The sequence below is a fragment of the Panthera tigris genome, chromosome B3 (assembly GCF_018350195.1).
Source record: "Panthera tigris isolate Pti1 chromosome B3, P.tigris_Pti1_mat1.1, whole genome shotgun sequence".
NCBI lineage: Eukaryota > Metazoa > Chordata > Mammalia > Carnivora > Felidae > Panthera > Panthera tigris.
The window spans coordinates 108,548,669-108,570,233 of record NC_056665.1 but is presented as its reverse complement, the minus strand read 5'-3'; the positions used below and the strand labels follow the sequence as shown (position 1 = coordinate 108,570,233).

The following is a 21,565-nucleotide window of genomic DNA, read 5'->3' as shown; positions in this document are numbered from 1 at the left end:
AGACAACACCCCAGTGGAAAAGGAAATTGAATTTCCCAGTGAATGTGCTGGTAGTTAGGCAGCAGTGAGTTACTGTCTTCAAGTGGCTTTTTAGGTGGTAAACATTTAGGATTCTCCCTGCCAAACACATATACTACTGCCATTTTTCCACTCACCAGGCCCCTCATTCAATGGAACTATCTTCCAAAGTTTACCAGACTATGCTCTAAAGTTGTTGGGGCCTAAAATTAATTAATCTTGTAATGATGTTGGTAGTTATTATAATGAAGTGTTGAATAAAGTATCAGTGTATAGAAATGAACCCATAAATAAAAACATTAAGAAAAAACAGCCTCATCAAAGAGGTATAGTCAAAATGCAAATACACGTATCTGTTTAAGACAAAGTGTTAACAAGGTACAATGGAAAGGGGTTGTCTAGTTTCTGTAGTGCAAAGAAATAAAAAATTGAAGAAGCCAGAAGTATAGGCAAATTTGTTGGCAGGACAGAGAGCACTGTAGAACCATGCTATGTGAGGTTTTGGTAAAGAACCTGGGTAGAGTAGATGAAGAAATCAGGAAGAGGAAGCTTTTGATCTAAATTTAATGTGCAAATCCAAATCTGTATGTGTGAGAACTTTTGGGGTACTTAAGAACCTGACATTTCTCAAGTAGACTATAGTTGGCTATATATAGGACATAAATCACAGAGTTGCCAAAGCGACATTGCCTCATTTATTATTAGGCATCATTGCATGAAATAAATAGATTTTAAAATGAAAATGCACTTCTTTGGTGCTCTGGGTAATACAGTCTTTAATGTTAGTGGTCTAGACCAGTGCTGCCTAAAGTGTGGTCTGTGAATTGATAAAGGCCACTCTGTAACAGATAAGCAAAAAGATAAGTTACATGACTGAGTATAAGCATTTAGCCATTTTTATAGTAATTTGACATTACTGTGACATACAAGAACATGATCAGTGGATATGACTTTTTGACTATCACCTAGACTAGTTCAGGTGTCGAATTCATGGTACGAAATTACATATGGTATAAGCTGCATACTACATGCCTCATAAGACAGTGTTGTGAGACAGAATGTCTTAAGTTAGCCTGTCATCTTTAATTCAAAAGATATAAGAATCTGCAAAAATATAAATATTTATGTTTACAAAAATATTTTTACATTATATAAATTTTTGATCAATCACATTTTTTTCTAAATTTAGTGTTTAGAACTACTGACTAAATTAAGGAAGTGAGTTTTTAATTATTTATTTTATTTTATTTTATTTTAATTTTTTTAACATTTATTTATTTTGAGACAGAGAGAGACAGAGCATGAACGGGGGAGGGCAGAGAGAGAGGGAGACACAGAACCGGAAGCAGGCTCCAGGCTCTGAGCCATCAGCCCAGAGCCTGACGCGGGGCTCGAACTCACGGAACGTGAGATTGTGACCTGAGCTGAAGTTGGACGCTTAACCGACTGAGCCACCCAGGCGCCCCTTAATTATTTATTTTAAAACATAATTTATACATGGCAAACAACCTTCAGTGGACTCTGTCAAATAAAAAATATCCTTTTCCTAAAGTGGAAAAGTTACCAAAAAAATAATAAAAATGGAAATGATTCTGAAGAAATAAAGACAGAAAGAGTTCATCCAGTTATATTTAATAGGTTTTGTAAACATATCTGATGATTAAGTGAGAAAACCACAGTGTATTATTTGCAGGGATATACTGGCTAAATGAAGCAATAAAACCATCAAAACCTAAGTGGAATTTTCATACATACCATTACAAATAAATTCCCACAAAAATAATTGGCAAGGAAGAATATTGAATTATAAAGTCAACAGAAGATATTTATGTTGTATGTGAATATTAATAATCTAAAATATACTCTTTCAATGAACACATACAGCTTTTATAATTATTTTCATTTTTTATAATTTATATATGTTCTGATTATTTGAAAATGTAATTCTATGTGTGCTGAATCTAATAAAAATCAGGATTTTATATCATGTTATTTTATTTTTATAGTAATACATTTTTATTATATGTTGCAGTTGTATGGGTCTACAATGAATATGAACAATAAAAAACCCAAAAACTTGAAAACATCCAGAGATTGTTTAAGAAGCTCTTCTCTAGACAGCCTGTATTTAGCGTTTCTTGGACTTTATTGTATATAAGAATCATCTAGAGAATCTTGTTAAAATGTACATTCTGATTCAATGGATGTATAAAACCTGGTATTCTGCATTTCTAAAAAGTTCCTAGATGATGTTAATGCTCCTTGTCTATGTATTACATTTTGAGTATCAAGCCATTATACTTCTCTTATATACTATCTCATTTTACTAACACAGAAAAGTTTGGGTATGCATTGATAAAAGAGTAGAACAGGAAGCCAACAAGAACACTAAACCCCCAGTAGATACAGTAGAAACAGAGATATCAGATATAAAATCTAGGACACATATGTAAAGTCACCCTACTATACAAAGGCACTGGGTAGTGATCAAAAGCAGGCAGAAACTGGAGAGGAGTCTTTCTTTAAGAGACAAGAAAGATAAGAACCTGGTTAGACTTATAAATTTAAAGCTTTTTGTCTGACTTATTTCTCAATTTCCCAATGGCTTGAGGCATCAGAAAACTACTCAGGGCATCAGAAAACTGCAGGTTTGCAAGCTTCATATGTCTGAGGACAGCATTTGAGATTGGTAGAACAGATAAAAATTAGGAGGCTGACCATCATGAAAGGAAGGAGTCACATAGGTGGAAACTTCTGCATGTAAAATATAAAAGTCACCCAAATCCTCAGCTAATGACTAAACTGCAATTGCAGAGGAGACACCAGGGTCTGCTGAAAGCCAGTGACTTGAAGCAAAAAGAAGTGAACAGAGATTTCAATTGCTGCTATAAACAGGGAAGCCTGAGTTTGAAGTTTGAACCTAGCTAAGTTAATTGTCTGGTAGAATAAGAATTAATCTTAAGGGGAAAGTAACCAGATTCAGTTTCTACAGTATATCTATCATTATCATTAGTATCAACATAAAAAATATTAAACATGTGAGAGAACAGGAAAATTTGACTTATATGGAAATAAAACAGGCAGGATATCCAGTGTTAGACAAGATATAATAACCACAATGCACCGTATTTATCCCACAAATTAAAACTAACACCTTAGGGAAAAGTAATAAAATAACTATCAGAAGACTTTGACAGTGGGAAAAAGAAGTCAGATTGGCTGGGACCTTGAGACTCAGTGGATGACCTTATAAGTGAGGAATTTCTTTCTTTCCTTCACACACACACACACACACACACACACACACACACACACACACGACCATACCAGACCTACCACAGGCAAGCACTACAAAAGGCGTTGCATTCTACTCCCACAACATTGGGATTTTCAAAGGTTATGGATATTAACCCTTTATCAGATATGTCATTTGCAAATACCTTCTCCCTTTCCGTAGGCTGCCTTTTAGTTTTGCTGATGGTTTCCTTCACTATGCAGCTTTTTATTTCACTCGTATGTAGGATTTAAGAAACAAAATCAAATCCGAGAAAGACAGATACCATATGATTCCGCTCATATGTGGAATTTAAGAAACAAAACAGATGAACATATGGGAAGAGAGAGAGAGAAGCTGCAAGAGACTCTTAAAAATAAGAGAACAAACTGAGGGCTCATGAGGGGAGGTATGTGGGTGAATGGGCTAGATGGGTGATGGGTAATAAGGCTAGCACTTGTGATGAGCATTGGGTATTGTATGTAAGTAATGAATCATTAAATTCTACTCCTAAAACTAATATTGCATTGTATATTAACTAACTAGAATTTAAATAAAAGTTTAAAAAGAGGAAAAAAAAAGAAAAACAAATGAACATAGGAGGAAAAAAAAGAGAGAGAGGCAAACCAAGAAACATACTCCTAAACTAGAGAATAAACTGAGGGTTATTGGAGGAGTGTTGGGTGAGGTTATGGGTTAAATGGGCGATGGGGATTAGGGACGGCACTTGTTGTGATGAGTACTACATGTTGTACGTAAGGAATGAATCACTAAATTTTATACCTGAAACTAACATTACACTGTATGTTAATTAACTGGAATTTAAATAAAAACTTGAAGAAAATAAAAACCCAGAACAAAAATACCCAAAGACTGTGGGACAGAGTCTTGTCAATCATGAAATTCATTTTTAAATATAATGCTATAGATAGGTTAAAAGGAAAGCATTAGAAAAAACTTACTATGTAAATACTAATCAAAAGAAAGCTTCAGTGGCTTTATTAATATCAGATTAATGGACTTCAGGGCAAAGAAAATTATCAGGGTTAAACTTGTAAATTCACCAAGAAGACAAAATAATCCTAAATGATCATGTACCAGATAAAGATATTCAAAATACATAAAATACACATATTTATGCAAAATACATAAAAAGTGATGTAACTGAAAGCAGAAATTAAAAATCCATCATAATTGGGGACTTGAATACTCTCTCTCAATTATCAATAGAACTAGTAGACAGAAAATCAAAAGATATAAAAACCTGAATATCATCTACCAACTGGGTCTAAAAGACACTTAGAGAATATTCTGTACAATGTCAGTGCACATGGTGCATTCATTAAGTTACACATGGAGCATTCATCAAGACTGGGTCCCAAGTCATTAAATTAAATAATTTAAAAGCATAGAAATCACATGTAAGTATTTTCTCTGACTATAATAAAATAGAAATAACAAAACAATGACAAGAAAAATCTCCCCTCTCTTGTAATTTAAGCTACATATATCTAAATAATCCCTGGGTAAAAGAGGCAGTCTCAAGAGAAATTCTAATATGTATTGAAATCAGTGAAAATGAACATCCAGCATATAAAAATCTATGAAGTGCTGCTAACTCAATACTGAGAGGAAAAATTATAGCCTTAAATACTTATATTAGAAAAGAAAAGGGAAACATTTCAAATTAATGACCAAAGCCAGGGTTTGGTAAACATTTTCTATAAAGGACCAGATAGAGAATATATTTTTGCATTTCCAGCTACATAAAGTCTCAATCAAAAATTCTTTTTATTCGACACATCTCCAAAGGTAAGGGAATTAAAAGCAAAAATGAACTATTGGGACCTCATCAAGATAAAAAGCTTCTGCACTGCAAAGGAAACAATCAAAACTAAAAGGCAACTGATGGAATGGTAAAAGATATTTGCAAATGACATACCAGGTAAAGGGTTAGTATCCAAAACCTATAAATAACTTAACAAACTCAACAGCCAAAAAACAAATAATCCAGTAAAGAAATGGGAAGAAGACATGGATAGACATTTTTCTAAAGAAGACATCCAGATGGCCAACAGACACATGAAAAGATGCTCAACATCACTCATCAGGGAAATACAAATCAAAACCACACTAAGATACCACCTCACACCTGTCAGATTAGGTAAAATGAACAAATCAGAAGACTACAGATGCTGGTGAGGATGTGGAGAAATGAGAACACTCTTGCACTGTTGGTGGAAATGCAAATTGGTGAGGCTGCTCTGGAAAACAGTGTGGAGGTTCCTCAAGAAATTAAAAATAGAACTACCCTATGACCCAGCAATAGCACTGCTAGGAATTTACCCAAGGGATACAGGAGTGCTGATGCAGAGGGGCATATGTACCCCAATGTTTATAGCAGCACTTTCAACAATAGCCAAATTATGGAAAGAGCCTAAATGTCTATCAACTGACAAATGGATAAAGAAGATATGGTTTTTATATACAATGGAATACTACTTGGCAATGAGAAATAATGAAATCCTGCCATTTGCAGCAATGTGAATGGAACTGGAGGGTATTATGCTATGTGAAATAAGTCAGTCATAGAAAGACAGATGCCATATGTTTTCACTCATATGTCGATCTTGAGAAACTTAAGAGAAGACCATGGGGGAGTGGAAGGGGGAAAAAAGTTACAGAGAGGGAGGGAGGCAAACTGTAAGACAATACTGAGAACAGTATTAAATACTGAGAGCAAACTGAAGGTTGATGGGAGATGGGGAGAGGGGAAAGTGGGTGATGGGTGTTGAGGAGGGCACTTGCTGGGATGAGCACTGGGTGTTGACAATAAATTATATTAAAAAAATTCTTTTTTAACAATTCTAAAATGCAAAAAAAAAAGTCCTGCAGATCATATAAGATATCTGTTTCTTGTTTAAGGATAGAAAAAAAGAAGAGCAAAATAAATTCACAGTAAGCAGAAAGACAGGAAGAATAAATATAAGGCCAGAGATTATGAAATGGAAAATATAAAAACATTAGAAAGAATCACTCAAACCAAACTCTGGTTCTTTTGCAAGACTGACAAAGGGAAAATAAAAGGGAGAGAAGACCCAAATATCTCCACTGTCAGGAATGAAATGAGGTATCACTACACTTGTCACAGACATTAAAAGGGTAAAAAGTTATTAAGAAATATTCCACATACATAAATTTGAAATGTAAATGAATTGGATCAATTCCACAAAAATTTCAAAAGCTAAATTCAAAATGATTTCAGGTTGAAATAGATAATCTGTGTAGTCCTACAGTTATTTAATCGGTAGCTAAAATCCTTCCAAAAAAAGAAATCACCTGGGCCCAGATGTTTTGGCTGGCAAATTCTACTAACATTTTAAAAAGTAAATGGTTTCAACTCCAATTCTACACAGCTTTTTCAGAAAGTAGAAGAGCATAAGAGTTCCTAACCAATTTTATGAAGCTATCATTACCCTCATACCAAAAGCAAAGACAATACAATACAAAGGAGACCGTAATCCAGTATCTCTCATGAACATAATCAAACATTTTTTTTCACAAAATTTTAGGAAATAGAATCCAGCAATTAAAAGAAAAATTTGAGATCTATTCCAGGAACACATGTCTGGCTCAATATTCAAACTTCAGTCAAAGTGATGTTGCCAAGACGGTAGAGTAGGAGATTCCAGCTTCCATTCTCCACCACCTGCCCCCTGACAAAGATCAACAATTAGACAGCTATCCATGAACAAAAACAGTTTTGGGAGACTCAGGAGTTCACTTAGGAAACTCTGGAAACATACTTGAACAACAACATCGATAAAAAACAGAATAACCGTACAAAAAGAAAAGGGAAAGCTTACTTGGGCATCATTCTATCCCCCATAGTCCAGCACTTCTTCAGTGCCAAGAGGGAATGCCCCAGCTAGTAGGAATTTCCATGGTACACCGTGGGAAGAGTCATGGTTCCCAGTCGCTGGATCTGCCAAAGACTCCAGCAGCTTTTGCTATTAGAGAAACCAACAGCCAGTACAGCCAATGCAGACCCCCTGTAGATTTCACTGACTTTGGTTCCACAGGTTTTTATGTTCCCAGATGCCATCCACCTGAGCCCTACCCTGCCGCCCTCCTCTATAACCCCACTGGAGCCTGGGATCTGCACCAGCAACCAGCCATAAATGTAAGGATGCAGCCTAGACTCCTGCAGCTGACCCCCACCACCATGTGCATACTCAGCTAGCCTCGCCAGCTGTGCACCTGCAAACTCCCATCTTGACTCCTGTCACCAGCCTCCACTGCTGTGCATGTGCTCATGGTGAGACTATGCAGCCACAGTAGTGCACATCAACAGCCAGGACCCCTGCAATTGCTTTATGGACCTGGATCCAGCCCTGTGTCCTCTCAGTGGCCTGTACCACTGGGCTCACCTGCAGCTAGCCACTCCAGCTGTACATCTCACATCTCCAAGCTGTAAATGGAAACCAAAAGAGAACAGGGGTAGCTATAATTCATACCAGACAAAATAGACTATAAGTCAAAAACTGTAACAAGAGACAAAGAAAGATCATATATAAATACAAAGTGATCAATTCATCAAGAGGATATATACACATAGTAATTGTAAATACATATGTACCCAACATCAGAGTTCCTAAATATATTAAGTACTAACAGATCTAAAGGGAGTAATAAACAACAATACAGTAATGGTAGGAGACTTCAATACTTTCAACAATGGATAGATTATCGAGGCAGAAAATCAGGAAGAAAATGTTGGATCTGAACGATATTTAAACCAAATCGGCTTCACAGATGTATATAGAGCATTCCACCCAATGTCAGCAGAATCCATATTCTTCTCAAGTACAAATGGAATGTTCTCCAGGATAGATCATAAATGAGGTCATAAAACCAGTCTTAACAAATTTAAGAAGACTGAAATAATATCAAGAATCTCTTCTGAACACAAAGGTATGAAACTAGAGATCAATAACAAGAAGAAAACCAGAAAATTCTCAAGCATGTGGAAATGAAACAACATACTCCTGAACAACCAAATTGTCAAAGACGAAATTAAAGGGAAATCAAAAAGTGTCAAATCAAATGAAAATGGAAACAAAATACCAAAATTTATGAGCTATAGCAAAATCAGTTTTAAGAGGGAAGTTTATACTGATAAATGGGCACACTTCAAAAAAAAAGAAGAAAAGAAAAAAGGAGATCTCAACAACCTAAGTTCATACCTCATGGATCTATAGGAAAACATAAGCCAAATTAGCAGAAGGAAGAAAATAATGTAGAAAGCAACTTCTTTTTGCCCAATTTTTAAAATTTTAGAGTTTTGAAGAAGTTTACAAATTTAATTACATAACTAAAAGATTTTACTTATGTATAGAACTTTTATTTATAATTATTTCATGTCAATGCATAAATATACACAATAGTTAAGTAAGATGAGACCTTTTTATGTTCTACATTACTTTGCAATCATTTTGAATATTTGAACTTGGGTTCAAATGAAAGTATATATTTGATGCATTATTGGATCAGTAGTTTTAGACATATTTGTAATCTTTCAGGAAAAATGAATCCTCAAATTGATAATGGCATGTCTCTGTATGCTTGTTGACAGGATTTCTATTCACTGCTTTATTTGTTAGATGTAAGGACATGCATGTACCTTCAGACTCAAAAGGATGCACCAAACAACTTTTTGGGCCCCTTTCATGAATTATACATTAACAGGCTTTCAGAAGTTTATAGGCATCTCTTCCACTTAAAAGTGAACAGGGGAGAGGATGAGCTAATTTGTAGAAGGCAGTATTTCTGGGTTCTCTACTGACTCCCTTTATGAAGTCATCCCTCCAAGCCTCTCTTTGGTTACACAATGTAATGGTATATACTACACACAGTACTACTGAATACAAAGCTTAAAACCAAGAATTTTGTTTAAAAGATGTTTTTTGACTTCAGGGAAACTTAAGTCTGTTGTAGAAAATGAAAAGTTTTTAAAGATATATATCATTATTTCTATTTACTGCAAGGTAGGGTGTAAGTGGTAGAGCCCTGCTTAATGTACAAACAAATAATTCACAGGAAAGAGCAACAGAGCACATTTACAGAACTTTACACATACAGGGTAATACATAAATATAAATCTGTATAGAAAAATATATAACATTGCTTTTTAAAAAAATTGTATTTTCCTTGTCCCCATTCCAAACACCGAGTTTGACACTAAGTGGTCTGTAGAGAGGGCCAGTTGCAGCTAAAAAAAAAAAAAAAAGCCTCACCAAGCCTGGTCTCTGCATGACTGACTATACCATAAGGGAGCAGACTCATGGATGAAAGGGCATGAAGCACAGTGGGAAGGAAAGGAAAATCTATGAGGCAAAATGAACAAAGATTAGGAGCATGAAGTGGAGGTCTTCTTCTTAGTACTGTACATTAACTCAAGTTTCAAAAAAATCGTACAATCATCAGGGAAATACAAATCAAAACCATGATGAGATATCACGTCACACCTGTCAGAATGGCTAAAATTTACACAGGAAACAACAGATGTTGGTGAGGATGCAGAGAAAGGGGATCCCCCTTACACTTTTGGTGGGAATGCAAACTGGTACATCCACTCTGGAAAACAGTATGGAGGTTCCTCAAAAAGTTAAAAATAGAACTACCCTATGATCCAGCAATTACACTACTATGTATTTACCCAAAGGATACACAAATGCTGATTTGAAGGGGCACATGTACCTCAATGTTTATAGCAGCACTATCCACAATAGCCAAATTATGGAAAAAGCCCAAACATCCATCAACTGATGAATGGATAAAAGAGATGTGGTATATATGTACAATGGAATATTACCTAGCCATCAAAAAAAATAAAATATTGCCATTTGCAATGATGTGGATGGCACTAGAGTATATTAAGCTAAGCGAAATGAGTCGGTCAGAAAAAGACAAATACCATATGATTTCACTCATATGTGGGGCTTAAGAAACAAAACAGATGGATATAGAACAATGGAAAAAAAAAGAGAAGGCGGCAAACCATAAGAGACTCTTAACTATAGAGAACAAACAAGGTTGCTGAAGGGGAGGTTGGGGGGAATGGGCTAAATGGGTGATGGGCATTAAGCATCATTTTGCCTCATAGATTTTCCTTTCCTTCCCACTGTGCTTCATGTCCTTTCATCCATGAGTCTGCTCCCTTCTGGTGTAATTAGTCACATAGAGGCCAGGCTTGGTGAGACTTTTTTTTTTTTTTTTAAGTTGCAACTGGCCCTTAGCAGACCACTTAGCATATTATGATGAGCACTGGGTGTTATATGTAAGTGATGAATAACTAAATTCTACTCACTAAATTAACTATAGTTAACTATAATTTAAATTAAAACTTCAAAAAATAATAAAAAATAATAAAAGAAAATCCTATAATCCAGGATGAAGTCTCTGAATTCTGGGAATAGGCAACCATAGATTCAATCGGGAAACTGCATGAGAAAGTGACCAGTGCTGTATTACTTATTGCCTTGGAAGTTACAGATGCTTAAATTTTCAGCATAATACAGAGACCAATGATCTCAGCCTAACCCAGAAAACTTTCACAAAGGCATAATAGTTCAGTAGTACTTTATCTTCTCTGGTCTCTTCCCTAGTCCCTGTCCCATCATATCACCATCTTATTCAGAGTTTTATTTATTAAAAACAAATATTAAATCCTCCTATATACTATGAACTTGACTAAGTGGTGGGGACACAGTTGTGAGCAAAAAAATTGTGAGCTCCATGCTTTCATGGAGCTTACAGGAGAAAGAGAGGGGTTTATTTTAAAAATATTTTTAATAAATAAATAATTGCAACTTAAAATTATTTAGAAGAAAGAACATTATTCTCTATGGGGATGAAATACATGGACCCTGGTCTAGACTGTAGACCCTGGTCTAGATAGGTGACTAAAGGCTCTGAGATCTGTGGATGAATAAGAAATGATGAGGTGGGAACTGATGGAGGAAGGTTTAAGTAAAATATGTTAAGGTTCTGTGGGAGGAGGGAATATGGTTCACTGAAGACCTGAGAAAGACCAATCAGGTTGGAGAAAAGAGATATGAACTAAAATTGGCAGGTACACCTGAGTGATTCAGTCAGTTAAGCATCAAGACTCTTGATTTTGGCTCAGGTCATGATCTCACAGTTCATGAGATTGAGCCTGGCAGTATGCTTTGCACTGGGCATGGAGCCTACTTAAGACTCTCTCTTCCCCTCTCCCTCTGCTCCTCCTCTGCTCACATACACTCTCTCTCAAAAAAACCAAAACCAAAAACCAAAACCAAACCAAAAACAAAAAACTGGCACAAGATGAGAAATAGCCATTTGCTATATCATCAGACCATTTTGACCTTTGCTAAGGAGTTAGGTTCTTAAGATCAGTGAGCAGTTGTTGGAGCGCACCTGGGTGGCTCAGTTAAGCATCTGACTCTCGATTTCAGCTCAGTCACGGTTTGTGAGATGGAGGCTTACATTGGGCTCCACGCTAGGTGTACGAAGCCTGTTTGTGATTCTCTCTATCCCTCTCTCTCTGCCCCTTCCCTGCTTGTGCTCTTCTCTCTCAAAATAAATAAATAAACATTTTTAAAAAAGACCAATGGGCAGTTCATGAGATGTTTTCTGTAGGTAAGGTATGCAACACAATTATGATTTCTGTTCTGAAAAGATCACATCTGTTATAATTCAGAATGAATCGTGATGGAGAGGGTTGTCAGAATGAAAAATTAAATACCAGTTTGGCTCTTGCAATAGTCCCAGCAAGAGATGATAAGTTCAGGACTAGGTAGGCAGTAGAAGGAACCAAGTGAAATGGATTTGGAGTTATTTGGGAGATTAGACTTGACACGTTTTAGTATTAGGTTGGTTGATTATAGCTGATGAGGGAGAGAGAAATAATATAAAGTCCCTCCAGATTTCTGATTTTTACTGGGATAGATGGTAGAGTCACTAATATAAAGAACACTAAGATTTGGGGTGGAGGAAAATCATGACATCTATATTAGGTAATTTGTATTTGAGGTACTTATATGACATTCAGTAAGAGATATTAGAGAGCAACATGGGAACTTAATATAATGAAGGTGTTTCTTTTTTTAAAATTTTTTTAAATGTTTATTTATTTTTTTTGAGACAGAGAGAGACAGAGCATGAACAGGAGAGGGTCAGAGAGAGAGGGAGACACAGAATCTGAAACAGGCTCCAGGCTCTGAGCGGTCAGCACAGAGCCCGACGCGGGGCTCGAACTCACAGACCGCGAGATCATGACCTGGGTCGAAGTCGGACGCTTAACCGACTGAGCCACCCAGGCGCCCCTAATGAAGGTGTTTCGAACCATGGAGAACATCGCTAAGGAGACTGGATTGAATGAGACAAGAAGGCAGACAAGTACCATCTTTGAGGCACTCCAGCATTTGATGCCTAGGTAGAGGAGGACAGGCCTGCAAAGAAAACTACAAAGGTCGGGGGGTTATGAAATAAAGAAGGGAATCTAGGACAATGTGGGGTCATGAAAGTCAAGAGAAGAGAAGAGAGAGTTTCAGAAAGGAAAGAGCAATCAGCAGTGTCAAATACCCTGGACAAAAGAGGTACAATGAGGAATTCTTTAAACTAGACTTTTGAGGAGTATGGAAGCCATCAGGGGCCTACTGAAAGCACTGCTTTGGTGGACTGATAGAAGGGTGGGTTGGGCAATGAGTATAAAATAAGAAAATGAGAGAAAATATGTTCATCTGTCTCTTTTAGAGTCTGTGAAGGGAAGATTACTGAGGCGCTACTAGGAGAAAGATTTGCGCTCAAAGGAAGGTTTGTCTGTGAGAACTGAACATTTTAAAAGTGGCCATCAAAAGTATCAATACAAAAGAGAGAAGGAAGAGTGAGGCCAAGTTCCTGAGGAGTTCAGAAGGGGTCAGAACCAAAGCACCAGGGGAACAAATGGATTCAGGGAGAAGGAGTGACACTCAATTGACGAAATAGGAAAAAGGGAAGAGATGATGTGCACAGATGTGGGCAATCTGTTGGTTTGGAGGCAGTAAGCTGACAAAGTTTCCATTTGATACCTTCAATTTTTCATGTAATGTATGAGCTGAGGCCATCCGCCAGGAATGAGGAAGGAGTAGGGAAAGGGTACATAATTTTGAAAAGAATCAAGAAGGGCACCATTGTAGAGAGTGGGACAGTGAGTTGGTACAGACAACATGGTAGAGTTGCATGGCATTACCAAGCGTTTGTCTGAGTCAACAACTGTGACTTTAAAGAGATGCCAGTCACTCTGTTTTGAGGATTTCCTAAGAGAGAACTAATCTCATTCTCTGATAGACCATTGGTATACCCTCCAAACACTAGGCCAAAGGCATACTACGCTTTGGTCTTGCCCTTATCTCTTGTCACACATCTTTATTCTCTCCTTTTCCAGTTTTAGTTACTTTCCATGGCCATTCTCTTGTCTCCTCACTCCTAAAAGAAACAATAGGAATGCCATTGGGCAAAATGTCATTTTGAGAAGGGTATTTTCATTTAACGAGATAACATCAGAGCAGACAAGAGAGGCAGGGAGGAGGACCCAAATGTCTTCCCATCTGATTTTAACCAAGTTCAGTTTAAAAGTTAGGTCTCCCTATGCTTAATATCCAGTTTCTGCAGCACCACAGCTCTGCAGCATTTGAAAAGTAAGCTTGTAAAAAATCCTGCAACAAAACAGGGAAAATGCAAAACCAAAACAAAACAAAACAAAAAAAACAACAAAAACAACCAAACAAAAAATATTTAGAATTATATAAAATTCCCATTTGATTCTAAGTTATAAAATATAGTCAATTGGCCACAACCAAGCATTCTGGTCCATATCTTTGGCCTTTGAAAAGATTTTAGGGAGTGTTTGATTTTGCATCTCTTCTCTTAAGTGCCACAATCAGAGAAAAGCAAAGGGAATGGAAAGAAGGTTCTTACTTCTGAGATTCACATCACTTTTAAAAAACTTTTTAAAAATGCACTTAAAATTAAGGCTTTAAAATAAGTTACTTCTATATATGAAAGATTATATGCAACACATATAGTACAAGGAATTTAATAACTCAACATTTGTGAATCTACCACCAGCTAAAAGACCATATTGTTCTGACTTTTCCACTACCATCTCTGAAGATATCTTCAGAGAAAAAGAAAAGATTAAAAAAAAACACAGAAATTATCTCAGACTAGCTACTACCCACATGAAGGTGACCTCAATTACCAAGGAAGCACTCAGCTTAACCTCCAAAATAATATGGCAGCCTTCTTAAATTATATGCCTGAGACATAGCTATGGGAGAAGAACCAGCTTCAAAAAATGGGCCCCCTGAACCTCCAGAAAGCACTTAGGTGCTTAGCCCCACCATTTTTCAGACCTTAAACAACTTGGTAAAATATAAATTTCACGTGAGACTCAACAGAAACTGTCCCTTGATACTGGTCCTGCTGAAAGAGGCCAGAATGAAAACCCTGGGTTAGTGACTTTAACATCCATTCTGTAAGAATGCCGTTTTTACTTCTCCCCAACCAATGACATATCCTCTTGCATATAAAATGAGAAAAAAAACCATGTCAGAATTTAATAAAAATTTATCTTTCTCTACCTATACACAATTCTAAATGGAATAAAACAACAAGCTTACTCTGGCGAATGGTACTTAAGCCCTTCAGAGATGTTAACCCCAAAGTCTTTATATGCCAACTTCCAAAAGAAAAGTGTGTATTTTGGCTGCCCATGTAGGGCTGAGTCATTGAGCCCCAAATTAAAACATGCCTCAGGCAACAAGAACATTTCTATGTTGCTACTTTCTCTTCAGTGCTTCACTGTAATGTGGGATACGTCAAAAGCTTCCTGAATATCCAGTCTGCAAGTTTCAACTAAATAATTAATACCATCAAAGAGAGGTTTATTTTCTCTCCAGTAATTCCTCTACAGTCTGACTTTTTGCCAGTCTGCAGCGTTCCTCACAGCTTGAGGAAGCTGGAAGGTGAGATAATGGTCATGTTCATGCAATACAAGATTGTCTTGGAATTCCAAGGAGCACGTAGTGGACACTAAGATTTTATCAAGATTCCCTGTGAACAGTAAATCAATGTATAAATGTTAGATATTAATCCTGTTTACAAAAACTTGAACACTGAAAAGAGTACATCTCTTCCATATTTTACTCCTTTGAAAAAAAATTAAACCTTTGTCTGAATAGAAAAACAAATATAATGTGATGATTGCCATAGAAAATGCTCTGGGTGAGAATTTAGAAGATGAAGATTCATGTGAGAAAAGCAGTTTTCTTCACTGGTAGAATGGGGATAATAACTCCTGTTTGAGTGATTCTAGGGTCATGCTGTATACCTCAAAAAAGATCACATGGTATCTTAGATCACAAAATAATAAGTTGAAAAAAATTTTTTCAAATGTAATCACATTTATGAAAAAATAAACAGGAACCAGGAATTAATATTAAATATTTATACGTAGAAAAAATATGTGCATATGTGTTTATATGTATCTGTACACACACACACACACACACACACACACACACACACACACTATAAATATTCTGGTAGAGGCAGTGTATTAGTGTTCTCCAAAGAGAAAGGTAATAATAGATAGATAGATAGATAGATAGATGACAGACAGATGAGCCTGAGAAGTCATGATCTGCCAATGAGCAAGCTGGAGATTTGGGAAAGCTGGTGGTATAATGCCAGTTCAACAGAGGAGCCAATGGCCATCTGGACTGATGTTCCAGATCAAGCAGGCAGGCAGAATGGGAACAAATCATCCTTTCCCCTTCTTTTTGTTCCATTCAGGCCCTAAGCAGATTGGATGATACTCACCCACAGTGGAGGCAGGGCAGTCTACTTTACTGAATCCACCAATTCAGATGAGCGGGGAACACCTTCACGGACATACCTGGAAATAATGTTTTATATGAGAACATATTCTCTTGTTCTCATCTGCTCCTTCCCTCATTTTTGGTTACTTTAACAACCAGATCTCTTTACTTAAACTTTGTTTGGTTTCACTTCCAATCCTTTCTGTCTGCTTGCAACGAGTTAGGGGTTGGCCATCACCTCAAACAATTGTACTTCCCAGTTACTGAATTTTGCAGGCTTCCCTTTCACCCACCTCAAAATGTCTGCATTTAAAAAAATTTTTTTGACTACCAAATCAGCTTTTATTTAATAACATTTAAAGTTTTTATTTAAATTCTAGTTAACATATAGTATAATATTAGCTTCAAGTGTATAATATAATGATTCAACACTTACATTCAACACCTGGTGTTCATCACAAGTGCACTCCTTAATTCTCATTAGTTATTTAATCCATCCCCCCACCAACCTCCCCTCTGGTAACCATCAGTTTGTTCTCTATAGTTTAGTCTGTTTCTTGGTTTGCATTTTTGTACACTCTCTCGTCCTTGCCAAGGCAAACTATATAATTATGGGATTATATAATTATATAATTATGGGATTATAATTTATGGGATTAACTTTAGTCTTCTTAGACTCTATTACAACTTCATTCCCTCCTTCTCCAGATTTCCTTGACTTTCATGGACATTCTCTTGTGTCTCACTCCTAAAAAATGTCCCCTTTGACTCTGCTTCCCATTCAAAATACTCTTATCCTAAATTCCAGATGCCACAAAAAGTTATCTCTGTTCACTTTTCTCCTTCTTTTGTTTTTTACTTCCCAACCCACAGAAGTTTGAATTTGGTTGTCATATTGTCTATGAATCTTCTTTGCCAATGGTCACCAGTGCCTATGAATCACCAGGACCAAGTCCTCCACCTGACTTGGTTTCACGACAGCCTGGACCACGGCCTAGTGATTGTTTTATTTTCTTTCTTTGGACAACCTCATCCACTCCTACAATGTCAACACTTAAATTCTATGCAGGGGACTCTCATATCTAAATCTCAAACTACTAACCACTGATACTATTTCTTCAGTGTTACTGACATCTGGTTCTTCCCTCATCCCTATTGCCACTGTACTCAGTTGAGGTTCCATCAGTTCTTGTCAGGACTACTGCAGTAGCCTCTAAACAGATCTCTCTGTTCCCAATAGAGTCAACAAGCATTATCTTTCTAAATCTGTGATTATGACACCCCTCTTCCCAAAACATTACTAATATTTCCTAAAAACTTATTTAAAATTTCCATAAAATTAAAGTCCAGATTATTTTACATGCTACTTAAGGCCACCCCCTTCATTTGTATCATACACCTATTAAAATATCCCCTTCTCGGGGCGCCTGGGTGGCTTGGTCGGTTAAGCGTCCGACTTCAGCTCAGGTCATCATCTCACGGTCCGTGAGTTCGAGCCCCCGCGTCGGGCTCTGTGCTGACAGCTCAGAGCCTGGAGCCTGTTTCGGATTCTGTGTCTCCCTCTCTCTCTGCTCCTCCCCTGTTCATGCTCTGTCTCTCTCTGTCTCAAAAAAATAAATAAACGTTAAAAAAAATTAAAAAAAAAATATCCCCTTCTCCCACTCCCACCTCCACCCTCAAACCAGAATACCATTTGTCATTTCCCAAATTTTCTAGTCTCTGGGCCTTTCATCGCTTCTATTGTTCCTTCTGTTGGAATATGCCTGCCTGATTTATTCTTTACATCCAGATCCAAGTTTGACTATGATCCCCTTAAATGGTCCTCTCATTGCCCCAACTGAGTTTTATTTCTGTTCTGTGTTTGTAGGACACTTTTACCAAGTAGGCAAAATTATGATTTGAATTTTATATTGTGTATATGTTGGCTTTCTTCACCAGATTCTCATCTCCCTAAAAGAATATCTTAGTGAACATTAAATTCCTCTCTAGTATACATATTTTGTACAAAATAGGAGTTTGTGAAATATATTTGGATTTGAAACGTTATTCATGGGAAGATTTTTGGTATCCCTAAGTAGCACCACCAAATGACCTTAGTTACAGTAATGGTCTGTTCATATGTATATAGAAATGCTAAAAGCTGAATTAAAACTCTTTGTGGTCATGGTACATCAAAATACCCTTAATTTATAAAGTCATTTAGTTTTTCAGGTGCACATTAGCAATGCCGTTATTTTAGTAATTGCTCAAGAATATTTGTTGACCAAATGTCAAATGAACATACTGCCAGAGAGATTATTTTTTGAAAGAGAAAAATTATATTGCCTAAGAGAGGATTAAAAGGAAACTTTTCAGCTCAAGTTCTAGAACAGGCAGCTCTCCTTTGACACCTGACTAATAAAGTGCCTCAGGGCTGGCTTCCAAAAGCAGTTTCCCTTATCCCACAAGGCAGCTACTCTCCAGAGAATAGCTTCATTTTCTCACAGCTGTCATCTTTTAACCTTATTTTAAAAATCAGATCTATGAAAACAAAACAAAACAAAACAAAACAACACACCTGCCTTTCTCACAGGTGCATAGGGACAGGCTTTACTCAGAGCCAGCAGAAATGGCTTCCCTAGCGCCATCGTTTCACATAGATTAGCCAAGACCGCCGAGTGGTGCCCTCACCATTCAGGTACCATTTAATCCAGAGTGTGCATTTAAGAGCCAGGCCATTGTAACAATCACTGTTTGTGACATCTCACATCAGCCCAATTACCAGGTTGGAAATGCACCATATTTTGAATTTCTGGTTAAGTCCAAGTTGTTTTCTTCCAACCACTTACTGCTTGACATCAAGAAGACATTTCATTAGCAGTAATAATGAATTTCATTTTTTCTTCTATTTCCATCTTTTTGAAGAATTCTTCTTTGAATGAAAATGCTAGCAAACTTGACTTTTACTTCAACTCATTGTCACTTTATTTCTCTAAGTATCCAGTGAATAGGAACAGAGAGCAAGCAATAAAAATGGCATCCACTTTTTGTTTTGAAGAACACTCTCATTTTGGCTTCCAGGAAACTTCTCCAATAACCCAAAGTATTGGCCTACATGGGTAGATATGAAATCACCAAAGTCACCCATGACAAGATTTACCTACTTTACAACTAAGAGGCTTTTTTTTTTCTTTCTCTCAAGAATCTGTATATGTGTAGTTTTATATACATGTATAGGTACACCCACATTAAAACACATTCACACTATTTCATATTAAATTTCAAATAAACTACATTAAAATAAGACAAAATTATTGATCTAATCTACTCTATTTTTAATTCTTCTCACAGCCCTCATTATTCACTGAAGATCTTTATAAATCAGAGAGGAGGCAGTACAAAACAGTATTTAAAAACAGACTCGGGGGCACCTGGGTGGCTCACTTGGTTGAATGTCTGACTTCAGCTTAGATCATGATCTTAAGGTTCGTAAGTTTGAGCCCCACATCAGGCTCACTGCTGTCAGTGCAGAGCTCACTTCAGATCCTCTGTCCTCCTCTCTCTGCACTTCCCCGACTTGCCCTCTCTCAAAAATAAATAGACATTAAAAAAACAAGTCTTAAAAGTTAGATTTAGGTTAAAACTGTGGTTATGACACTCTTTATCTCTAAGGTCTTGGACATTTTACTGCCTTTTCAGAATCAATTGACTGATTTGTACGAAAAGGATAATTTTACTTACTGTGTGGCATTTTTGTGAACATTATGTGGTAACACATGTAAAACGTTTAACATTAAGACTAGAACACAGGAGGCGGGGTGCCTGGGTGACCCAGTCGGTTAAGCCTCAGACTCTTGATTTCAGCTCAGGCCATGATCCCAGGATCGTAGGATTCAGCCCTGCATCGGGCTCCACACTGAGCAGGGAGCCTGCTTAAGATTCATTCATTCTCATTCTCTCCCTCTCTCTCTCACTCTCTCTCCCTCCTTCCCTCCCTCCCTTTCCCTCTCCCCCTGCCCCTCTCCCCTCCTTGAGCACAGTCTCTCTCTCTCTAAAAAAAAAAAAAGAAAAGAAAAGAAAAGAAAAGAAAAGAAAAGAAAAGAAAAGAAAAGAAATGAAAAAGAAAAAAAAAGATTAGAACCCAGGGGCAGCCAGAAAATGTAAATGACGGTGATTAAGCAAAGTGTTGTCATGGGGAATTGAAAAACTCATGTATAACATGCATCCAGTATGGATGGAATCTCCATCCTAGTCCCAACTATTTTCTCACTGCATGGGATCCTCAATTCCTGGAGTGGACTGACCAATAGCAGAATAGCAGCTTTGCTTTGATCATTAGGATCATTGACACTCAAGGTTGTAAAAGACCTTAATGATCTCAAACACCTACTAATCCTCTTCTATATAAACATCAAGTAAACTCCTCTTAATTAAAGAACTGTCATGCAATCAATATAGTTTGGTTTTATTTTGTGACAGACCATGAAGCAACCTACGAATCACTTCTGATTTATTATTTTCCAGCACCTCTGTCTTCCATACAACAGCTAGTCCTATTAGCTATACCTCCAAAATAAACTAATAACCTATACTTTTCTCATCACTTCTGCTGCCATCACCCTAAACAAAGCCCAAACCATCTCTTGTCTGTGTTCTGGCAACAGCCCTCTAAATAATCTTTCTGCTTTTAGACTCCCTACAGTTTCTTTACCATACAGAAGCCAGCGTGATATTTTTAGAAAATAATTCAGAACATGGCAAACTCTGAACTGCAAACTCCTTATGACTGTCTGTGGTGCTTAGAATAAAATCCATACCCTGTCTATAGTTTATAGGCTCTATGAGATCAAACACCTGCTCCTCTCCTTCTCATTACTCTCATCCATTGCTTCAGTCACCTAATCTAAATACACACTTTCTTGCTGCTTCTTAAAGAGACCTGATTTATTTCTGACTGACCTTTCTTGACCCATCAACTTAAACTTTCCTCAGAATTTCAGTCACTATCTTATTACTTTGTTTTATATTCTTTCTCCTGTTTGTATCTTTTTATTTATCTTTCTCCCTTGCAGAATGTAAGCTCTCATTCTGCACTGTGACATCAGAATTTATAGCAGTACCTGGAATATATACTACTTAATATTTGTTCAATTAATGAATATATAAATGCTTTACAAATTATATAATTACAAATTATATACTTTAAGTCCTTCAAGGATAAAAATTATATTTCATCCATCTATGAATCCCTAGCACCCAGAACAGTGCTGTGGATATTTTACTCTTATGAAATATTCTGTGGAGAAGAAAGAATGTAAATGCATAAATAAAAAAAGTGACTTTCAGACGGTGAGAAGTATTATAGAGAACACAGTTGTAGTAGTTTTCT

The 21,565-nt window shown here is 36.8% G+C and overlaps 1 long non-coding RNA gene across 2 annotated transcripts in view; it reads right to left on the bottom strand.

Moving 5' to 3' along the window:
• LOC122239628 overlaps positions 1-16,277 on the bottom strand; it is a 174,041-nt gene extending 157,764 nt beyond the window's left edge. For both annotated transcript variants that reach the window (XR_006218897.1, XR_006218898.1), the window contains exon 1: positions 16,199-16,277. This is a non-coding gene — a long non-coding RNA (uncharacterized LOC122239628). The remainder of the gene's footprint in view (positions 1-16,198) is intronic.
• Positions 16,278-21,565: the final 5,288 nt, after the last annotated feature.